General features: G+C 37.2%; 1 long non-coding RNA gene across 2 annotated transcripts; it reads left to right on the top strand.

The window, feature by feature from the left end:
- Positions 1 to 326: 326 nt before the first annotated feature.
- LOC102082171 (uncharacterized) lies at positions 327 to 18,804 on the top strand. Of its 2 annotated transcripts, XR_001224408.3 has the most exons (6): positions 327 to 1,196; positions 1,278 to 1,476; positions 6,844 to 7,031; positions 10,862 to 10,985; positions 16,338 to 16,384; positions 16,483 to 18,804. It is a non-coding gene; the product is annotated as an uncharacterized LOC102082171 (long non-coding RNA). The 2 variants fall into 2 exon arrangements; XR_266158.3 differs by lacking the exon at positions 10,862 to 10,985 and having other exon boundaries at positions 332 to 1,196.
- Positions 18,805 to 19,939: the final 1,135 nt, after the last annotated feature.

Genomic DNA, 19,939 nt, shown 5'->3' with positions numbered 1-19,939 from the left:
GGACAGTGTGTAATATGTAAATGAAACAGAATACAACGATTAATGTACCAGTTAAACCCTTTATTCAACTGACAAAAGAAGTAGGATATAAATGACTTGCAAACCTTTGCATCCTTTATTGCTTTTTGCAAGGAAGCTGTGAGCTCCAGGTGGTTTGATTAGTAACGGCAATGCAACACAGGGCTGCTTCAAGCTCTTGATTTGCCTGCTTAGTTTGACCATTGCTTTGAGGATAGAACCAATACATTAAGCCAACTTTAGAACCAAGAGCATTACAGAAAAACTTCCAAAGTGTTGACATAAATTGAGGACCTCTATTAAAATCCATTTCACTAGGAATGCCATGGAGGTGTAAATTTGGTGAAGATGGTAGCGCCCTGCAGCTAATCAACAGTGGGGGCTATTTATCATTGACAATTTATTCGGAACTCTCCATAATCTATGCAGGGGCCTAATGTCTTATCCTTTTGGTCAACAAAACAAAAGCCAGGACCCAGATAAAAGGATGATGCATGAATTACACCTGCGGCCAGAGACTCTTTAATGTGTTTTTCCATGGCCTCACCAGGCTGGGGGCATTGGGAGCATGACAAAACACGGTACTATAAGGACTTTTTATAGGAAGCCAATGAAAAGAAGCTGAAATGGAAGAAATCTTATTTGCCAGTCCCTGTTGGTACCCGCAATGAAGTATTTTCGACTGCAGTTTTTGAAACATCCTGATAGTCAGGGAATAGTAATAGGTGTAGAAGTAATGAATGCATGGACTAGTTTTTAGCATCTCTATGAGACTAGATGTTCTTTATTTATTTATCTTTAAGTGAGTTAGCGAAAATAACCCTGAAGTTGAAATAAGGGTCTAATTCCATCCCAGGTATATGACAAGAAATCACGAGAATGTTATTATTAGTTAGTTAGCTGGTACTATTCATGTCAGGTCCGACGGTGCCCCGACCGGCGACCTGTGTGTATGTGTGTGTTTGTTCTCTCGCTCTGTTTTTGTCTCCGGCTCCGCTGCAGTTGTTACGCGGTTGCGTAGCAACGGGAGATCTCCGACCCGGAAGTGCTGCCACTCTGCGCTGTCCCACCTGCGACTGATTCCTCGCCAGCTGCTGCCAATCTTCCACCATCGTTGGCAGAGCTATTTAATGGTGTGGCTGAGTGACAGACAGCGCTGGAGTATTCCACCAAGCCTGGTAGCGATTCGAACTCAGCGAGTGTAAGACAAGTGTTTGTTAGCGGAGGGGGGCTAATCGCGTCTGTTTGCCTTTTTCCAGGAAACGAGCGAGACGGAAAGACGAGAGGAGAGACGTCACTATTCACGAGAGTTGTGTGGACACATGAGGGGAGCACTGAAGGGACTTTGCACTGTGGATAACTGTGGATTGGCTTCACTGTAAATAAAGACACTGTTCAACTTTAACGAGAGGTCCGCGTCTGGGTTCTCTTACTCACCACCCCGTAACAATTCATGAGGTTAGTCATGTTAGAAATGAACTGTTTTTGTATTACGAGCGGTGGCAAAAGAGTGTTAAATTATAATATAGACCATGCTGGCCAAATTAATTTATAGTTTATACTTGATGCATCCTCAGTCATTTAGGTCAGGAAATGCAGTGGTCCAAGCATTCATCCACCTTTTTATGTCACATCTGTCTGTTATAGGTGGAGATTCCTCCATAAAATTCCAGTGAGACAGAATCAAATTAATATGAATAAAACAATAATGATAATATTGATCAAATATATTAACTGGAAAACAATCATAGCTACATTGCCTCCAGTAGTTAGTTACTGTACTATGTCTGGATACTAAACCTTCACGGGACAGGTGAGCATTTTCTGCAGAGGAAAGATGAAGATAAACAGACAAATCCTGAAAAATACTGTATATTTAACTGTTTATGAGCACTAGCTTCAATAGAAACACTCCATGAGAGTTCTATAGATACTAATCTTGTGTACATAATGATCACAAAGTCCACATATGGAGAGAACCTTTGAAAGAGAACAGCTCAGAGTAGGTTAAATAAACCAACCAAGCCAAAAGACTTCATTTATTGGGACTGAGAACTTTAAACTTTTTAGACTCTATGAACAAAACTTTTGACTTAGGTTTTAAGAAGAGTGATCTTGTATAAAACATAGGGAGGTTTAAAATGGTTATATAAGGTCCAGATTTCAGTTCTTCCTAACATTCAGTGTTTAGCCATACACCATCACATGCTGTATGATGGTGTATGTTTTTATTTCATCTCCCGCTGAAGCAATAAATTTGAAGTATGCTCATAGCACAATAATATCTCTACTACCTCTTGTCAGGAAGCACAGAACATTTAAAAGAAAGAGTAATGGTGTCATTTATACACTGGTCTAATTTGCTAATTAATAACTCACAGGCTTGTGTTTCATTAGCAGACTCGCAACCACGCAGATACCTGTATTCGTTCCACTGGTGCATTTTTGACATCAAGAACAGAAACACTTACTGCACCCTATAGGGAACACATTAAAGTTAGTTCAAGGAACAGTGGTTTTTGCATTAGAAATTAATCTACCGGGAATGTGCTCTTGAAAGCGTTCCATTGGCCTGTGCATTATATTGACTTTGAAAAGGTGTTTTTTTTTTTTTTTTTTTTTTTTTTGCTATTTTTTTTTCAGAGCTTTCTGAAAATTATTCCATGCTAACACAGTGGCCTTGAACATTTTTGGGTTTGTCTTTCATCCACCGCTAATGTATTTATAAACATGCAAGCGTAAGGCAGTCACAGAAAGGGACAAGCTTACTTGAGAATGATGGAGGATTAATTATGCAATTATCTCGTGGTTTATTAGAATCTGTAGGCATAATTACAACCAACTCCCTCATATTTCTTTCTGCCATTTCCCCGTCATTTATAGTTTCCTTATTTTCCAAAAGATCGGATGACATATGGATGGAATTGAATAAACATTAAAATTTTGGAAAAACACCAATTGAGGCTATGCAGAAGTCCTTGGAAATAGGTTTGTAATTCAAAGCTGAACTTAGGACATGACAAATGATCTCATACAGCAAACTCATTAATTATAATACATGTCACATAATAAACTTCTCTTTGCCTTAGTGGAAGTTAATTTAAAGTTAATTTTAATTAGTTTCCTAAGAGATGCAGTTTTCAGTATAGGCCCGTATGTTGTTTATAAGTCAAGCACCTCAATCATTGTCTTACTTCTTTTTTAGTAAGGCATCAAAGTTTGGTGTGCACAAACACAACATGCAGCTTGAGTGAGCAGATTAAAAACAGGTAGCTGCTCATTAACTTCCATTCTCTTTCATGCCACAAACTCAGGGACTTGGTTCTTCTTGTCATTTTTCTACCCCCCGGCAGTCTCTACCCACTGTGCTGATGCTGATGTGTCTGTAGAATGAGAGTCTCACCTCATTTCTGTGAAATCTTTAAAGATTGAAGCAGTGTGTTAAAATCCAGGAAAAGTTAAAAAAGGGAACCTGGTTGACGAAGACGCTTCTAAAATATGTTTTTGTTTCTTTTTTTACATCTTTATAAGAGACCTTGAAAAGATATTTAAAGTCAAATCAGTGTTTCAGTATCTTGCTGCATTATGGTCTTCCCATTTATCAGAGGGAGGCCAAATACTGTCAGCTTGTCACCATACAAAAAAGAAAAAAAACATGAGGCATTATACATCTCCTAACCTCCACCACACTCCCTCTCATCTACATTGTGGGAAGTTTCCAGTACTTCCAGTAATGAAAGGTAGGTCAAAGGCTGGTACAGCCTTGAATAATAGAAACTCATGCGATCTTGTTCCTCCCAGAGGCAAAGATATCTAGGAGAGCCTAACCATATTGCCAAGTATTTGCTACATTAGCCACCAAAGTGACCTCTCCTTCAGAGTTGTCATCTGCTCATCACTAATTAGGCCTGTGGTGAGCATTGTCATTCTGAGTGGTGTTATACTTGTCTCTGCTGTGGCAAGGTCACTGTCAGTCACCCGCTGACTATGAAAGCATTTATGACACTAAAAGCACATTTAGTGTTGCATCACAGGAAAAGTGCTTCCTTCTTCCATGCTATATCTGATTGACAGGTAGAATATAAAATATTAATGAGTTAGGAGTGGTTCTTTGACACAGAGTAAAAGAAGGAGTCACCATGTTCTTGAAAAGTAAAGACCTAATTTTTGCACCAATAGTTTTCATAAAAACTGTCCTTTCTTTGAAACATGTTTGCTCATAGGCTCAAAAATGCCACAGAATCATGAAAGTCAATTTCAATATCAGAAAAATGCTACCTTGCTTTAGTACAGGAAGTAGAATGCAGACAAGCACAATAGGTTTGTCTGTTATTTCTTAATGTATTATACCATCCAGATCTCTAATAAGAATGTTCAGTACTGCCATCAGTGCATATATCAATCATTTGTAATTGCTAACTGTTGCGTTATTGTCATAGCGACTTCAGAAAAGTAAATTGCAGTATATTATGTAACACGATATTTAAAAAAAAAGTTTGTTAAAAATGAGATTAAATTACTTTTTAGTTACTCTGTTAACTGATATTTTCTTTGACATTTTAAAACTTTTGGGGGGAAGTAGAGAATTTGTAAATACAGTAGAAATTTTACACTTCCTGCTTTTCATTTGCCTCTTTGGCTTGTGTTGTGTTTTTGTCATGCTGAATGGAGAGTGCCCATAAAAATGCAAATTTCTTTTACATCTTTATTTATTTATTTATTATCCTGTTGTACTGTTTTGAAAGCTTCAGTACACTTGATGTCCACACGCAACTCATTCTTCATATGCTTTATGCTGATTGCTAAACAGAAACACCTTCCTGGAGGGTTATTTAGCCACAACCTGACCTATATAATGTATCTTTTAATAGAGGTGACAGTTTGAGACCAAAGCACTACACCAAAATAAATATAGCTGTGAATAATATCAGTGTCAGATGAACTACATGAAAATAAAGTAATATATATGATTTCATAATTTTGGGCAATAATTTTTTATCAGTGTCAAGATTCACTGAGGGTATTGTGATATTGCTCATGATAGTAATATAATATTTGAGAATTTTGCCACTGCTGTTATTTAAAACAAGAACCTCCAAGGGAACTAAATTAAATGCCAGAAGGCTCACAGTCAGACTGAAGCTATTTCATTGATAAGGACAGCTCTTCCCTTATTACCCTATAAATTAAAATGCTTTTGAATAATACTCTACTGAGCTGTCCCCTAGAGGTTCTTTATTATCCTTTAAAAGTCATCATTCTCCCCACAACCCCCAGTTCACTTTGTCTTCCAACTTGCAATGATCCATCCGTCAGACAAGAAAAGACATATTTGTCAATGGAAAATGAAAGCTCCTGAAGAATTGTCATTATGCTTCAACAAACATGCAAAGGGACACTGCTGTTTGCATGTTTTGTGTTCTAGTTTGTTCGATTGGAATATGATAGGACTTCATAATCCAGCCTGTGACCTTTTCTTTTTTTCCTAATATTTACCATATAATGTTTTCTAAATTTAGGATGTAATATTGCACTTCCTAAAAATGATTATCGGTATGACATTTGAAGGTGTTAGAAGAAATAAGAATAAAAATCTAAAGCGTTTATGCTTTGCATTAAATTTACATAGCGAGTCATTTACTTTCAACTTTGAGTGACATTTTTTAAAATGTAGAAGGACTTAGCTTTTCACGATCAGATGAATTTATCTCCATAAAGCAGCTTTTGCTTCTGATGGCTCTTTATAGCTCTTGTTAGCACTGAATGGCAGCGGTTGATTTTTTTTTTTTTTTTAAGTTTTATTTACAGTTAAAGGCTGTGAAGGCTGTGTAAAGGGTAAAAGGCTGAGTTTGAGCTGTGCTGAGCTAGTTTCTGCTTGATGGCTTGTCCTCTCTCATCTCTCTCAGTCCAGTCTATACTACTATTATCATCTTAGAAGAAGAAACTCGCAGCAGATTCAGGCTCAGGATGGACACCAACTGCAGATCAGAAACATGATCAGAAACTCTGTCCCCATCAGAAAGCTTCATGGTGAGAGAGATGAAAGACAGGACAAAGAACAAACTATAGGAGAGAGAAAATGTTAATGACATGTGACAGTAGTATATAAATGTATGGCTCTATAGCAAACTAAAACAGGGACTGTTCAGCATCACCTGATCAAGAGTTTTACCAAAACTTTTAATCTTCAAATTAGAGATACTTGCCTTCCAAACCTAAGCTGGCACCACTGAAGACAAGCCTAATAACTGGAGGCTCTGCCTGCTATTGTACTTGTGAAATGTAGAAACCACAAATATGTCTGCATTCTAAAAGCAAGGCTTTAATGGAATAACATGGTCCAGCTCTCTTAGATATGATTGCTTGATGATTCAGGGCTTTGTATGTGTGACAGGAAGGTTTTTAAATTCTATACTGGATTTTACAAGGAGGCAATGAAGAGGAGGCATGGAAGAAATGTGATCTGTCTTTTCTATGTCCTGTCAGTACTATCACTGCAGCCTTTTCAACTGGAGGTTTCTCAGAAAGTAATTAGGGCTGAGAATACACTTGGAAAAGTCCAGCAGAGAAACAACAAATACATGGAGTAGAATTTTAGGGTGTTCCTAAATTTGACAATACTGTGCAGATGAAAAATGCAGTTCTAAAAGTGGCTTATATCTGCAACTTAAAAGATATTAAATGTCAGTGTAATGTCATCCTGAGAAAATATTTGGTTATTATCTTTCATAATAACTGCAAATAGTAGCTAACAGGCCATCCAATCCTTCTTGGACCGTGTTGTATAGCTATATAGTAACACCATTGACTCTGCCTTTGCACCAGGATATGGAGAGCAACCCTAGCTGGGAGAGCTGTTCCAGACCAGGTACCCTATTTGAGGTCTCTTTCCAGAAGAGTGTTGTTTCAACAGCTAAGATACTACACAATAACCATCAAACTCACAGGCCTCAGATAAAGAACCACAGCTTTAAGAAGTAACACATACCACCCTGGCAGGAGGTGAGAGGGAGGTAAGTAGTTTTTTTAACCTAATAAACTATAACAACTTTATTTTGAAAAGGTCTAAAACAGCTATATTTTCAAAAACATTCAAAACCAAAACAAAAACCATTTGCTTCAGGGACAAAACCAAAACTACTGCATCATAGCCTGTCGAGAGCTTCCACAGAACATTACCTATTGTTGTTCATAACTATAATTTACCCACTCAGGTCAATCACAAAATTTACACCTACATCCATGCGAGGGTGACTCACTTTATTTGACTTAGTGCTGCCTCTGAACCATGATTCAAAACATGAAATACACAGTGCGTACATTAAATACATATATAAAAAATACATGACATCATCTTGCTCATCTTTCAAGAAAAGATAACACTTTTAACATTTTACTGATTTTACTGACGCTAACCTTTATTAAAACAAACATCTCCATATAATTGTATGTTGTGCTGTAGTTCTATTGTGTGCAGTTGTATTGTAGTCCTTGTCAATTGTAAACTGAAAGACCTTCTCGGTAATACACCTTTTTTGATTAAATGTTTCATCTTCCCTAGGATCAGTGTTTATTTGATGTCTGACATACTGCAAATATTCCAGTCAGATCTAATGCGCCTTTTGGTAGCGCTATGACATTTCTGCTATTCTAATTAGATCACTAGTCCAGTCAGTTGACAGAAAAGCAGTCAGAGATGAAAACTGTGTTTAACTTAATGAGACGTGCGCATGGCTGTTCAAATGGTTAGATGTTCAATGTCACTAATGTATCAGTGTAAAAGTGTGTCCTTTGCTGGGAGACATAAATGAATCATCCGCCACACATTCGTGTGGGTACATGAATCACCCACACTCTGGACCCACATTTTCTCAACCACTTCTGTACTCAAGTAGGTATGCTGTCCATCTGACTATTAAATATTATTCTATAGCTTTATGAAGTGGAGCTATGGCATTTCAAGCAATGTTAAATTAATAACTCTATAAAATTGCTATGAATGGCCATACATGTGTAAATGCAGATCAACTGGTGTTTCAGAATGCTTGGTATCTTTTGTAAATGTTGCATGCCGTTTTAATTCACAGTGTGGGAGGGTGGCAGCTGTGAAGATGGTGGGCAAATATGTTGTTCATTTATTTTCTCATTGTCAGCCTACAGCTCCCACTGCTTTGTTTACTTCTGTAGTTGTTGCAGATGGAAGGAGGACTGTGTCAGTTTATAAATTCCAGCTTGTGAGATGGATATAAAGTGTTGCATTGTGGAGGAACGATGCTGCTGATCACAATTATTATATAAACCATTTTTTCAAAAACAAAAACAAAGAAAAGGCATTCACCTTGGCAAATTATATGTATGGCTCGATATCACAGACCTATCTCTGCCTTCCCTGTTGCAGTGCTGTACACTGTACTACTGCATAACTTATTGCTTATGTGGCAGAGAATCCAGGCCATTTTACTCAGTCCCATCAGACAGATCACCAGTCTGTCGCAGGGCTAACACAGAGAGACAGGCAACCATTCACACATATGGGCAATTTAGAATTACCAATTAACCTAACCCACTAATTGCATGTCTTTGGACTGCGGGAGGAAGTCAATAATCCAGTTTCAATAAAGAGAGATCATTAGAAAGAACTGAACACGATGTATTGATAGATGGCTCGATGGCCCATCGATAGGAGAATAGTATCCCTGAGGTGATTGGAATTAAGGCAGGGACCCCTGGAGTCTAGACCATGATGTTGGTAAAGATAAAATGGAGGTTTGGATGGAGCATTGAGTGACCTGGGTGAGGTGGAAATGGGTTGCACAAAAAAGGGAGAATGAGAGATGACTTAAGTACGCATAGTGGAGGCTGACTGGCTTGAAGACGGTGGGCAGAAAGATGATAAGGTTCATTAAATATTATTAAGCAGTCTAAACTTCTCAAATTGCACAAATTTACCTCAATTACTTTGTTCTTGTCGGTCTTTTTCTGATAAGACATCAGTTAAATGCGATCAGGTTCAGCTGTTATATTTACATTTTTAATCTCTGTACATTTTTCACAAAATAGAATATCCAAACTGTCAAGTGTTATGATGATGAATCTTATGTTTTAAGGGCATGAACGTAGTTAATATGACCTTCTACTGTCGAAATCTCTCAAATGGATTATAATCTATCCTTTTTTATTTTTTTTAATTACCTGATTTTTTAATTGCCCTGAAAAAGTACCTGGCACCAAAATGACCTGTAAACCTATATAATGCACTATTTTGTTATTTGTACAGGGCAATGAACTCACATAATGTATAATTTATTAAGGTTTAATATTTTAATACTTGAATATTCTGAATGTTACAACTACGAGATTAGAGCTCTGTTTCTCAGCAACAGATTTTCACAGTTTGCAGCCAGTTTTTTTTAAGAAAATGAGCATTCCCACTGAACAACCACATTTCATTTTGATTTTTTTAGAAAAAAAACATGAAAAAAGAGTTTCATTTGGGGGAAAAAAACATTTTCAGATGACAGTGATTCTTGAACACTACCGATTAAGAGTATAAGAAACATTTACATTACATTACATATTCACATCCCTCAGTGAAAGTACACCTGTATGTTGTAGATGTATGGGATTATCACAGGTGTGATAATGTGCAGTTTGGGTCTGAGTCCCCAATGTTTCTGCAGAAACCATTTATCTTCTGATAAAACAGCCACAGCACTGAATCAATAGGGTCTATCAAAAGCATTTAGTCAGACTGTTGTACCACTGAAGGCAGCCATACATCAGCATAACTTTATAATGAATATATTAGTGTTTTGTAACTATTAGGTACACCAGTATCATCTGTTTAAACTGTAATCTTGTAACTAATAAATTAAAAACTGATAAAACAAACACTGATAAAAACAAACACCATCACAAACGTGTCATAATAACATGTTAAATGTTATTTTGTCAATATTTGCTATTAAAAGCTTGAAAACACAATAAAGCAAGACTCTGCAAACAAAAGGGACATTGATATAAAATTGCAAGCTTCTTGAAAAAATGATCAGCTACCAAACATTTTTGTTTTCCACATCTGATTACTTTAAATGCTTGTAATCTCTAAATCCTTCTAGGAAGCTATTAACTTGGCTTAATCTCTCCTAAATTAGTCATGTTAGACCTCCCCAGAAACGAAGAGTTTACATTTTATCTTAACAACAGATCAGTAATGATTTGGCAAAATGGGTGTCCAGACTGCAGAGAACATAATACTATTTCCTGTCTATTATTGTTACACATTCCTTGTGGATTTTTCTTGTAAAAAAAAAAAAGTGTCTATTCACCTCAGTTATTTATTAGTTAGGTACTTGAGGTGATGTGAGGTGAAGGTAATAAATGTCATGGTTTGGAGGTTTTGTTAAAATTCAGGTTCCTGTGTATATTTTTTTGAGCTTTGTATTTTTAGTCTGTATTTTTTTCTCTCCTGTACTTCCATGTTTGTGACTTCCTGTCGTAAATCTGCACATTTTTTCTTACTGTTATAGTTGCTTCGTTTTATTTTAGTAAGTTGTGTCCCAGTTGCCCACACGGTAAGTTTGGACTAGAATTGCTACTAGTGTTAGTCAGTACCAACATTTTTTTCCCATCTGTGTGTAGGTGCTAAAACTTCAATTTTGTAGTAATAGTGCTTTACTTTCTTGGTATTTGATGATATTTTGTAGTGCAGCATTAACCCACCTGCTCCAAATAAGCTGGCCAGATATCCCTGCAGTGAAAGGGGAACTATCTTTGGAGTAAGCCTTCCCTTGCCAATGCATTAGCTTCTTAACAATCCACCTCCTTTGTGATCTTCTTGCAGTGCCACTGTCTCAGACAAAAAATGAGGGTGAGGGGAGCAACATGCAGACACATCGGTGTGTGGATATGCCCAGGCCTATTGAACACACGCTACTTACCATCTCAGAGTCGACAGCTGATTCATGGTAAACCATGGTGGATGACAGTCACTCAAGGATACTTCAATGCCACCCTGGGCCCATGTCCTTTTTACTCAGTAGTGCATTTGGCCTGCTAATCTATCAAGAATATGGAGGTACCTCTGCATAGGTACCTTCATCTCCAGATCATACTGCAGGTACAAAACCACATGCCACAATCCTGCCAATGGCCAGCTATGAACTACTGTGTGCTGGACACGCCCCACAGGGCACATGAGGGCTTCCAGCACTAAAAGCCAGTCCACCTAGGTCACTCCCAGCATGGGTCAACCTACTGACCTTTCTTCTGACCACTCCACAGGCATCAGGCACAGTCATGTGTGTCTCTGATGAGCCCACTCTGTGTCAACTGCCTGTGGGGGAAATATGGGAGAGGACAACCACACATGGTCTCTAGCTCAGCGACCTGGCTGTAGACCCTTTAAGATTGCACATTCACTCACTCTATATTTAGATAAAAGATGTCCAATATTTTGGTAGTGACAGTAGTTGAAGCTTTTCGTAATTACCTCTGAAAAAAACAGCACACAATCTCCATATCTATTGGAGTTTTTTTCTTCTTTAATTACGAAAGGGTATACATGGTGCTAAATATACTGAGAATGTCACTTAGTTGATACCAGTGAGATGAACTGAAGCTTGGTCAACACTGTGAATTAAAGGAATGCCATGCCCTCAAAATGAGGTCATGTATTTATTTATATTCATAAACTCTTGAACGTTTGGTCACAGGCCCGACTGATATTTGTAAACATGCATGCATAAAGTGGAGGAAATTTACAGTTGAGAAATCAAACAATGCTACAAAATGGCTTGATCGCTAAATGGTAAGCTTGATTGTGAACAAGCTGACAATCCAAAAACAATCTGTCTCTGTCTTTTTCCCTCGCTTTGTTAATCTCTTCCCCATTTTCTTTCCAACTTGCATTTGGTTTCCCAGTTAAAATCCTTGTGTATTTAGCCCGGTGCTTCCAATGATTAACTGTCAGTCTCTCTGTTTTCCAGCATCGTGGCTTCATGTCTCAGCGTGTATCATCTTTTAGACATTTATTAGACTGCCTGCACCCTGCAGTGCTTTTTGCTACTCTACTTTAATACATTTCATTAAAAGTCCCCTCGGTTTGCCTCACCTGCCTTTATCTAGCTCCTCATGGGTCTACATTTTGAATTAAACCTAACAGACAAGCATGTTGAATGCAATGTTGCCACAATAAAAGACTTGCCAAGCATAACCTGAGCATTTGAACTCAACCAGTTACATCCCTGTTAACTTGCAATCTTCTTCGGTCTATTTCTGTGTGTATTGCTGCCTTTATTCGATTTTTCCTCCTTTTTCCTCTGTGTAAAGATCGATGAAATCTTCTGAATATGTTGGTGTTTGTGCATGCATGTCCATGAAACAAAAACAACCTGTACATATGATGTCTTCCCACAACATAAATAAATAAAATAAAATAAATTAAAATAAAATAAAATAAAATAAAATAAATCCTCAAGGTTCATTCAACTCTGGTGATGACCTCTGCTATAGGAAAATCATTGAGGCAGCAGGGGTTAAGCCAGCAGAGAAAGAAAGGGAGAGAAAACAACATAATGATTCATGCAATTTGGGAAGTGCCATCTAGGTGATCAGGAAATAGTTTCCATTTATTGTAATCTTAGACCAACTAGAAAGCAGTTTTCTTGTTTGGTGGTGTGTCTTTTCTTCTAACTTCCATTAAAATTTTTAAAACTCCTTCTAAACAATCTTTACTGTATGTTTCTAATACAGTGTAATTACATATTGACTACAGATAGTATGTATGGACTATAACCAATAGATGCGCCTAAAATGCTTTCTGGAGTCTCTGTCCAGCATCTGGACCCTTCACAACGCATCTTTCTGATGATTTTGTAGCTTTATGAAAACCACCTTAGACCAGTATAATACATGCTGAGTGCAACACCCAATTTTTGTGGAAAGATTCTGGTATTATGCCACAATCCATCACTCATTTGGTAAACCCTATTTAGCACTTTTTAGCAGTGAAGTAAGATTCAGCATATATTAATCATTTAGTCAAATAATGAAGACATTTAAAACAAACAAACAAACAAACAAAAAAGATTAAACCAGAATAAGAAAAAGTAACCCTGAGAATTAACAAATTAAATGTAAACAATTCTCATTGTATGTGTGTGTGTGGCTATTGCTGGGTTTCAAAAACAAAGTACAAAGTCCAAGAAACCATGACTCTGCAGTGACTGGGAGAGTCACAAGATGTTAAAATGGCCTGCTGATGTGATGGAGTAATTGAGTGTGCAAATGATGGGCCAGTCACTTTTCTCAATCTAAAAAGAGTCTAATGGTTTTTTGACAGCCAGAAGAGGAAAACCAATGGACACAGTGGTGATTAAAGATGAATTAATGACCTGGCAATCCAAGGGAAAGATGATGGACTGGCTTTGCGCTTAACTGGCAGATTTTCCTGTCTGATCATTTCCTGGTTTTCCGCCAACCAATTGATTATAAATGTTTATTCAATCATGATAGACTGAAGCCATTAGGTGATACAGCAGTCCAACCCAGACATACAGTTACCTGATTAGTCTCTGGCTTGACTGAAACCTGAGACTAATCTTAGTATAAAACAAATCAAGTACTCTAAACAAATCATTTTCAGAGTAAATAGTGCAAACACAAATTAATTCCATATTTTCATTCAAAGAAACACCCATTTCTTGAAATGACACTCGACTTTCCCATCTGTTAAGTTACTATAAAGACTTATTTGCCTGATTGTCTGATGAATATCCATGAACTACTCCTTATATTTTAAAATGGTCCAACGTTTACTAAGCTTAACATACTGAGATGTTGATAAAAAATAATAATAAAGAAAAAAAACAAACAGTTGTTCTTTGCTGCCATTAGTTCAAAAGTCAAGCAGTAATGTTGCCTTATAACATTTTATTTCTATCATAAAATTTAAAGTCATGCTAACAACAGAGACTCTGACATTTAAACAGCTTTCTGTCCAAATCAATAACGGCTGCACCTGAGAAAAATAGAGCCATTAAGTATGAATGCATCTCAAACTGGGATGTTTTTAATTTGTAGGCCTTTATATATCAGAGTTGAGATAAACACAAAGAAATCCTTTATCTTACTGGTTTGTGCTCATGGAGTTTGCAGGGAAGATATTCAGGATAAGCAGCTGATCTGCGAAACAATTTGTGGCTTGGCTTTCTTTCTGTGATTTGAAATCTCAGCGTGACAATGGTGAAAGTGGAAATGATTCAGGAGCCATTACTATGGCCACATGTTGCTGTGCCCAAGAACCAACTCAGCAAGAGAATACTAGGTCAAGATAATTATGGCTATATTATGTGAGATTCTTTTTTTTTTTTTTTTTTTTTTTTACACCAATCACCAATATTCTGTCTTTGGACCTACGGCTATTGAGGGAGTAAGAGAAAGCACTGTGTGTCATGTGTTATCTTTAATGCCTTTTTTTAATGAGTCAAATTGTAATGTGAAGATTCCTGGCAGGATGAGCCCACCAATGTCTAAATGTAATTATAGCTACATAGCAATCTGCAGTTGGGTCATAACTGTCCACATATATTCAATCAGTGAATTGGAGAGATGCACATTAGGATACATTAAAATACAATTTTAAAAACCTAAAATAATGTTTGGTAATCAACATTAACAAAACAGACTGGAGCCTACACTTGTTACTGTCATTTAGGTATAGACAAACAAACAAAAAATAAATACGTAAAAACATAAAAACAATGTATAAACAGATTGTAACATCACAAGATGCAAAGCTGCAATAGAAGTCATAAGATGATTTCTGATTTCTGTCTCCTCCCAACATATAAGAAGTGGAAAAAAAAACAAAAAAAGACAGAAAATAAAACAGAACACAAAACAAAATACCCCCCCCCCCGAAAAAAAGAAACATGTTTGTTCCGTTGTATCAAATGAATAAAAATCTCATACAAGTAATTTTGTAATGCTGACAGCAATGTAATACCTCCCACCCCCAGAAGAACAACCCCTGGACATCACCAGATGCTGCATTGCATCTGATAGGCATCATCAATAAACATAAGTGACCTTATTACACCAGCACATGACACTGGACATGCGTACATGTTCATCCATAACATTTCACCATGTTTCATGGATAATGTGGTTTGCTTCACATCATGACCCATTTCTTTCATTCTCCATACATTTCTCTTTCCATCATGCTGATGCAAGTTAGTCTTGGTTTCATCTGTAGATTCATCATAGATTTTTGTTTTTCCCCAGAACAGATCAGACTCTTTTAGATGTTTTATTGCAAAGTCTTATCTGGGCTTTCTATTCTTGAGTCTAACCAGTGGTTTGTACCTTGCAACCCCTGTATATTTCAAATCATGAGGGTGTGTCTCGATTTTAGACATTGACAATAATACTCCTACCCCCCAAGCGTGCTCTTCACTTGTTTAGATGTTGTGATGAAGGTTTTCCTAACCATGGAAATAATTCTTTTGGCACTTTTGGTTCTGTTGAGCTAGTAAGTGCATTTATTCATTTACCCACTCATTCTTTTTAAGAATATATCATATCGTTGATTTGGCCACTAACATACTTGAGTGTATACTCACTATCCTGTCAGCTATCATCACTGATGTACACCCACTCCTCACATATACAGCCCACACAGTTGGACTGGTCCTCTTATAAATCTTCTCTCATTAATCATTTAGAGGAAGCAATTTGTGGAGCACCTGTCCCAAGCAGAAGGCCATTAGGGTTTTCGATAGAAGGAGCACAGTGGGTCTAATGGCTTTTCAGAGGATCTTATTGGAAGACATATTGGATTTTGCACTACACATAGCCACTAGCTTTAAGATAGTCAGAAGTGAAGCGCAGCTTACTGTGTCAATTGCTGCAGTATATACGAGGAAGAAGAAAAAATGTTCTTAGTCAGCATGTTTGCCCCAGCATTACCCATTAAGTTGGCTTAATTGGTTAATTGTTGGTAAATGTAGATTGGACTTTTTTGTTCTCAGAGGGGTTGTGTAGCCTACCCTAGCATTCATGATGAAAAAGAAAGCAAGAGTATGACAATATTTTGCAGAGCAAATCCCGAAATGATGTGTGGCGTCATTAAATCTTCTGATTAGCACAAACATACATAACCATTTTTTAAAAATGATTTTCCTTAACAAGAGAAGAAAAAAAAAATCTCTTCAGATATTAATTCAAGAGTTATCCAGTTTGTCACTCTGCCAATATTCTTGTAAACAAGTTCGCATCAAGCAAGCGTGTAATCTTCTCCATTTTGTATTAAATAGAACAAGCTTCAACACAGACTGCAGCCCTATTCCTGAGCCCAGATCAGGTCAGTAATTGAAAAATGTGCTTGGTTATTATTGCTTTAAACACAGTAGCCACATTTCTTGCTTCGAATCTCATTACTGATTCTGTTCTGCTCCTCAGAGGATTATCCACCTGGAGCAGTTGGCTGTCACTCTGGCTACACAACAAGGCCAAGCAGAAACCCGGGGGAATGCCGTGTCACAACATCTGTGTACAACGTACAGTAGCAGGCTGAGCAAGGACAGGACCCATCAATATTAGTCTGTCATCTTATCTGATAGAGACAAGCTCAGTGCTGAATCACCAAACTCAGAGAGGGTTCTGTGTTTCGCAATTCACTTCACTCTCCTCTATGAATATGAATGGGCTTCATGTGCCCCAACTTCTTAAACTTTTTCCCTACATTGCAGTATGGAAAATGTATTCCGGATGCAGCAAACAAATAATAAAAAAAATGCCCTAGGAAGCAATATGATGCAACAGTGTAAAACCATACGAGTTACTATAACTATACTTAAGTTATATTAGAATTAGATTTAGATCTATTATATTGGATCACAAAGCAATGAATGACTATTAAATGCCATGGTGTCATAAAGCTTTTTACCAGCCTACAGTGAAGCTTAAGAAAATTTCTAAGAAAGTCTTAATCTTGATACACAATCACTCTTAGTATGTGGATAAAAAACAAGCTAGAAGGTATGATTGATGCAGTTTAACCTAAAATACTATAGAAGTGTAATAGGCTTTATTTTTCTGCATGTTCCCCAATGCATGCTTCCTAATTAAGCTTTCTGTCCTCAGCTTCTCGCCCCTAAGTGAAGTCATGTGTCTGCCTTAACAGGGTGATAGAGGAGATGCCCTGATCACCCAACTCTGTCAACTCAGGTCCATCACCAACAGCCCTTTTATTTATATTCTTTCTCGTTAAGCACTATTAATTGTCCGACCATGTGCCAGGGGGCATTGTTTATTAATTCCCACCCTGTACCCGTTAGGTTCCATCTAGAGTCTTTAGACAAATGGCCCCCCATTAGACAGCTCGGTCTTCTAATGAGACAGTCACACATGTGGGGCTTCCATTACAAACAACTCAGGGATATCACATACATTGTTTCCATTCTTCATCCTCATAGCTTGGAGTTACTGTAGTACTGTACTAGAATGATTTCAGTTTGCAATACATACAATTTATATAGATACTTCATATATGGAACATGCAGCTGAACTAAGATTTAAGGGTGTGTTGTCTGCAGTTGAGATGGCATCCTATATAAACTACTAGTAATATTATTATTAAAATATAATGTCTGACTGAAGCACAGATCCAGAGTGCTTAAAATCAAAGGTCAGAGGTTTATTTACAAACACCAGGTGAAATATATACAAAGTGTGGGGTCGGGGTTTCCAGGGATCCACGGGAAGGAGAGGAAGAGTCCTCACACGCAGTGACGATCACACACGCCACGCTCCTCTTCTGTATCACACACCACACTCCTCTTGAGTCTCTCATGCCACACTCCTCTTCTGCCACATATGCTCACAGTCTTTCTCACACCATGTCAGACTGCCAAACTGAGGAATCCAGGATGGGAAAAACAAGGACAGGACCAAGGTATCTACATACAATAAGTATGTAGGTCAGAAACAAGCTAGAGATTTCACAGAGACTAGACACTAGGATTTCCCGGGGTTACACTAACGCAGGTTGCACAACGATCCAGCAATGAGAAGCACTCAGCCACTACCTTGAGTAGTGGCCAGGAAAACCAGGTTAACAAGCGGCAGGTGGTGAATCAGACCAGGTGCTTGGGCCAATGACATATAATATATAAATCATATAAATTTTATATAAATGGTAATTGGATTGGTTCTCATATTTCTACTCTATCAGAGCACTCTAAGCGTGTTTTACACAACTTGCCTCATTTACCCATTCACAAAAGCACTTTTGTTTTCTAAGCTCTTTCTATGTAAGTGCTTTCTATCTAACATTCACACGCATTCATACTCCGATCGATGTATCGGAGAGTAACTTGGGGTTACTGTCTTACCCAAACACTAATTTAAAAGTAAAACATAGATGTTCTCTTACAATCTGAGGATATAGCTACCAACTTCATAATTCAAATTCCTATGAAATAATGGCATATGAGCTATTTAGTGACTCTGGAAAGCCACTGATGCATTATCAAGTATTTGCAAAAGTTTGGACAACCAGCTCAAAATTCTGTTTAGTTGTTTCTTTTATTTAACAAAAGAGCAAAGAAAAAGTGACTTCATAGTGTGGTGGTTTACACATTTGACTGACAAGTTAAAGATCTGCAGTTCAATCCTATTTTATTTTCTTGAGTGCACAATATTTTATCCAGAATCTGGTTGATAATAGTTATTGGAACTCATTCTTCCCTTTATTGTTGCAAAGTTCCACTGACTGCCACACAACCTCATAGCAGAATATTTCCATAACAGAGTTTAACAATTGGCAATGTGTTCTTTTCTTTTCAAATGGCATCCAATTTTCTTCCAAACATATCTTCATCAATTGTGGTCAAGAAATACAATTTAACCACATTTATATGCAACACATGAGTCCACTTATGAAGATTGACTATTACAATTTAGTTGAATTTTGATTCCTTTGTGCATGCAGCGTTGCACAACTAAATGATGAATCATCACTCTTTTGTCAGACTTCACCTGTCCTAGTGGGTTTTATTTTGCCTTATTAACTGCAATTTTCCAATGATTGTGTGTGACAAAATGTCGTTTTTGTTAGTCTGAATCATGAGCTTGAAAAGGAAGAAAAAGATGGAAAATGAAAAATAAATGAAAGAGCTGAGTGCACTTCAGTGATGTATCTTTATCTTAACACAACTTACAATTCATTCTGCTTTACTGGATATTTTTAAGTTAAATGCATAATAGCCCATCATTGGTGAAAATCTGTCAATGCGGTTTTTAGCAATAATGCTGAACTCTGTGGATCTATGTACCTATCTGTCTGTCTAGTTCTCTGTATTGGTAATACAGCCTAACAAGTACACAGACAGATAGTAAGTCATACAATGATTTTTACCTCAACTGAATGCATATATGTGTGTGTCTGAGACCGTGCAGATTGCTGAGTAAGGAAGAAATATTTCCCAGTGTCCTACAGTCACAAATGCTCTTCCCACAACTATAGAAACACAAAGAGACAAACCAAAAATCTCCTGAGTGGAAGTTGTCAACCATTAAGTATACCTGCCAGTGAGTGCATCAGTCTGTGTCTGTTTCAGATCTCTTTTATTTACAGTCAGAAAGTTTTTACTTATGTTCTGTATTTTATTCGTTGTTCTGCAAACACATAAAAATGTACTACAACACAAAATTAATCAAATGAGCATTGTCAAGCCTAAAGTCTGAGGTTTTCTAAATTACTGTGGTAACTTCTGCTGCACACATAACCTGGTCGGTAACAGGTTATGTTCAGAGTTTAAATTGAAGCACCATATTTTAACTAATTCTTTTATTTACGGTATGTTTCAAGTACAGTATAAATTATCTGTTAGGTTAACAGGTTTTATACATCCAG

This window comes from Oreochromis niloticus, linkage group LG16 (assembly GCF_001858045.2).
Source record: "Oreochromis niloticus isolate F11D_XX linkage group LG16, O_niloticus_UMD_NMBU, whole genome shotgun sequence".
Classification (NCBI taxonomy): Eukaryota; Metazoa; Chordata; class Actinopteri; order Cichliformes; family Cichlidae; genus Oreochromis; species Oreochromis niloticus.
This window is presented reverse-complemented; position numbering and strand designations above follow the sequence as displayed.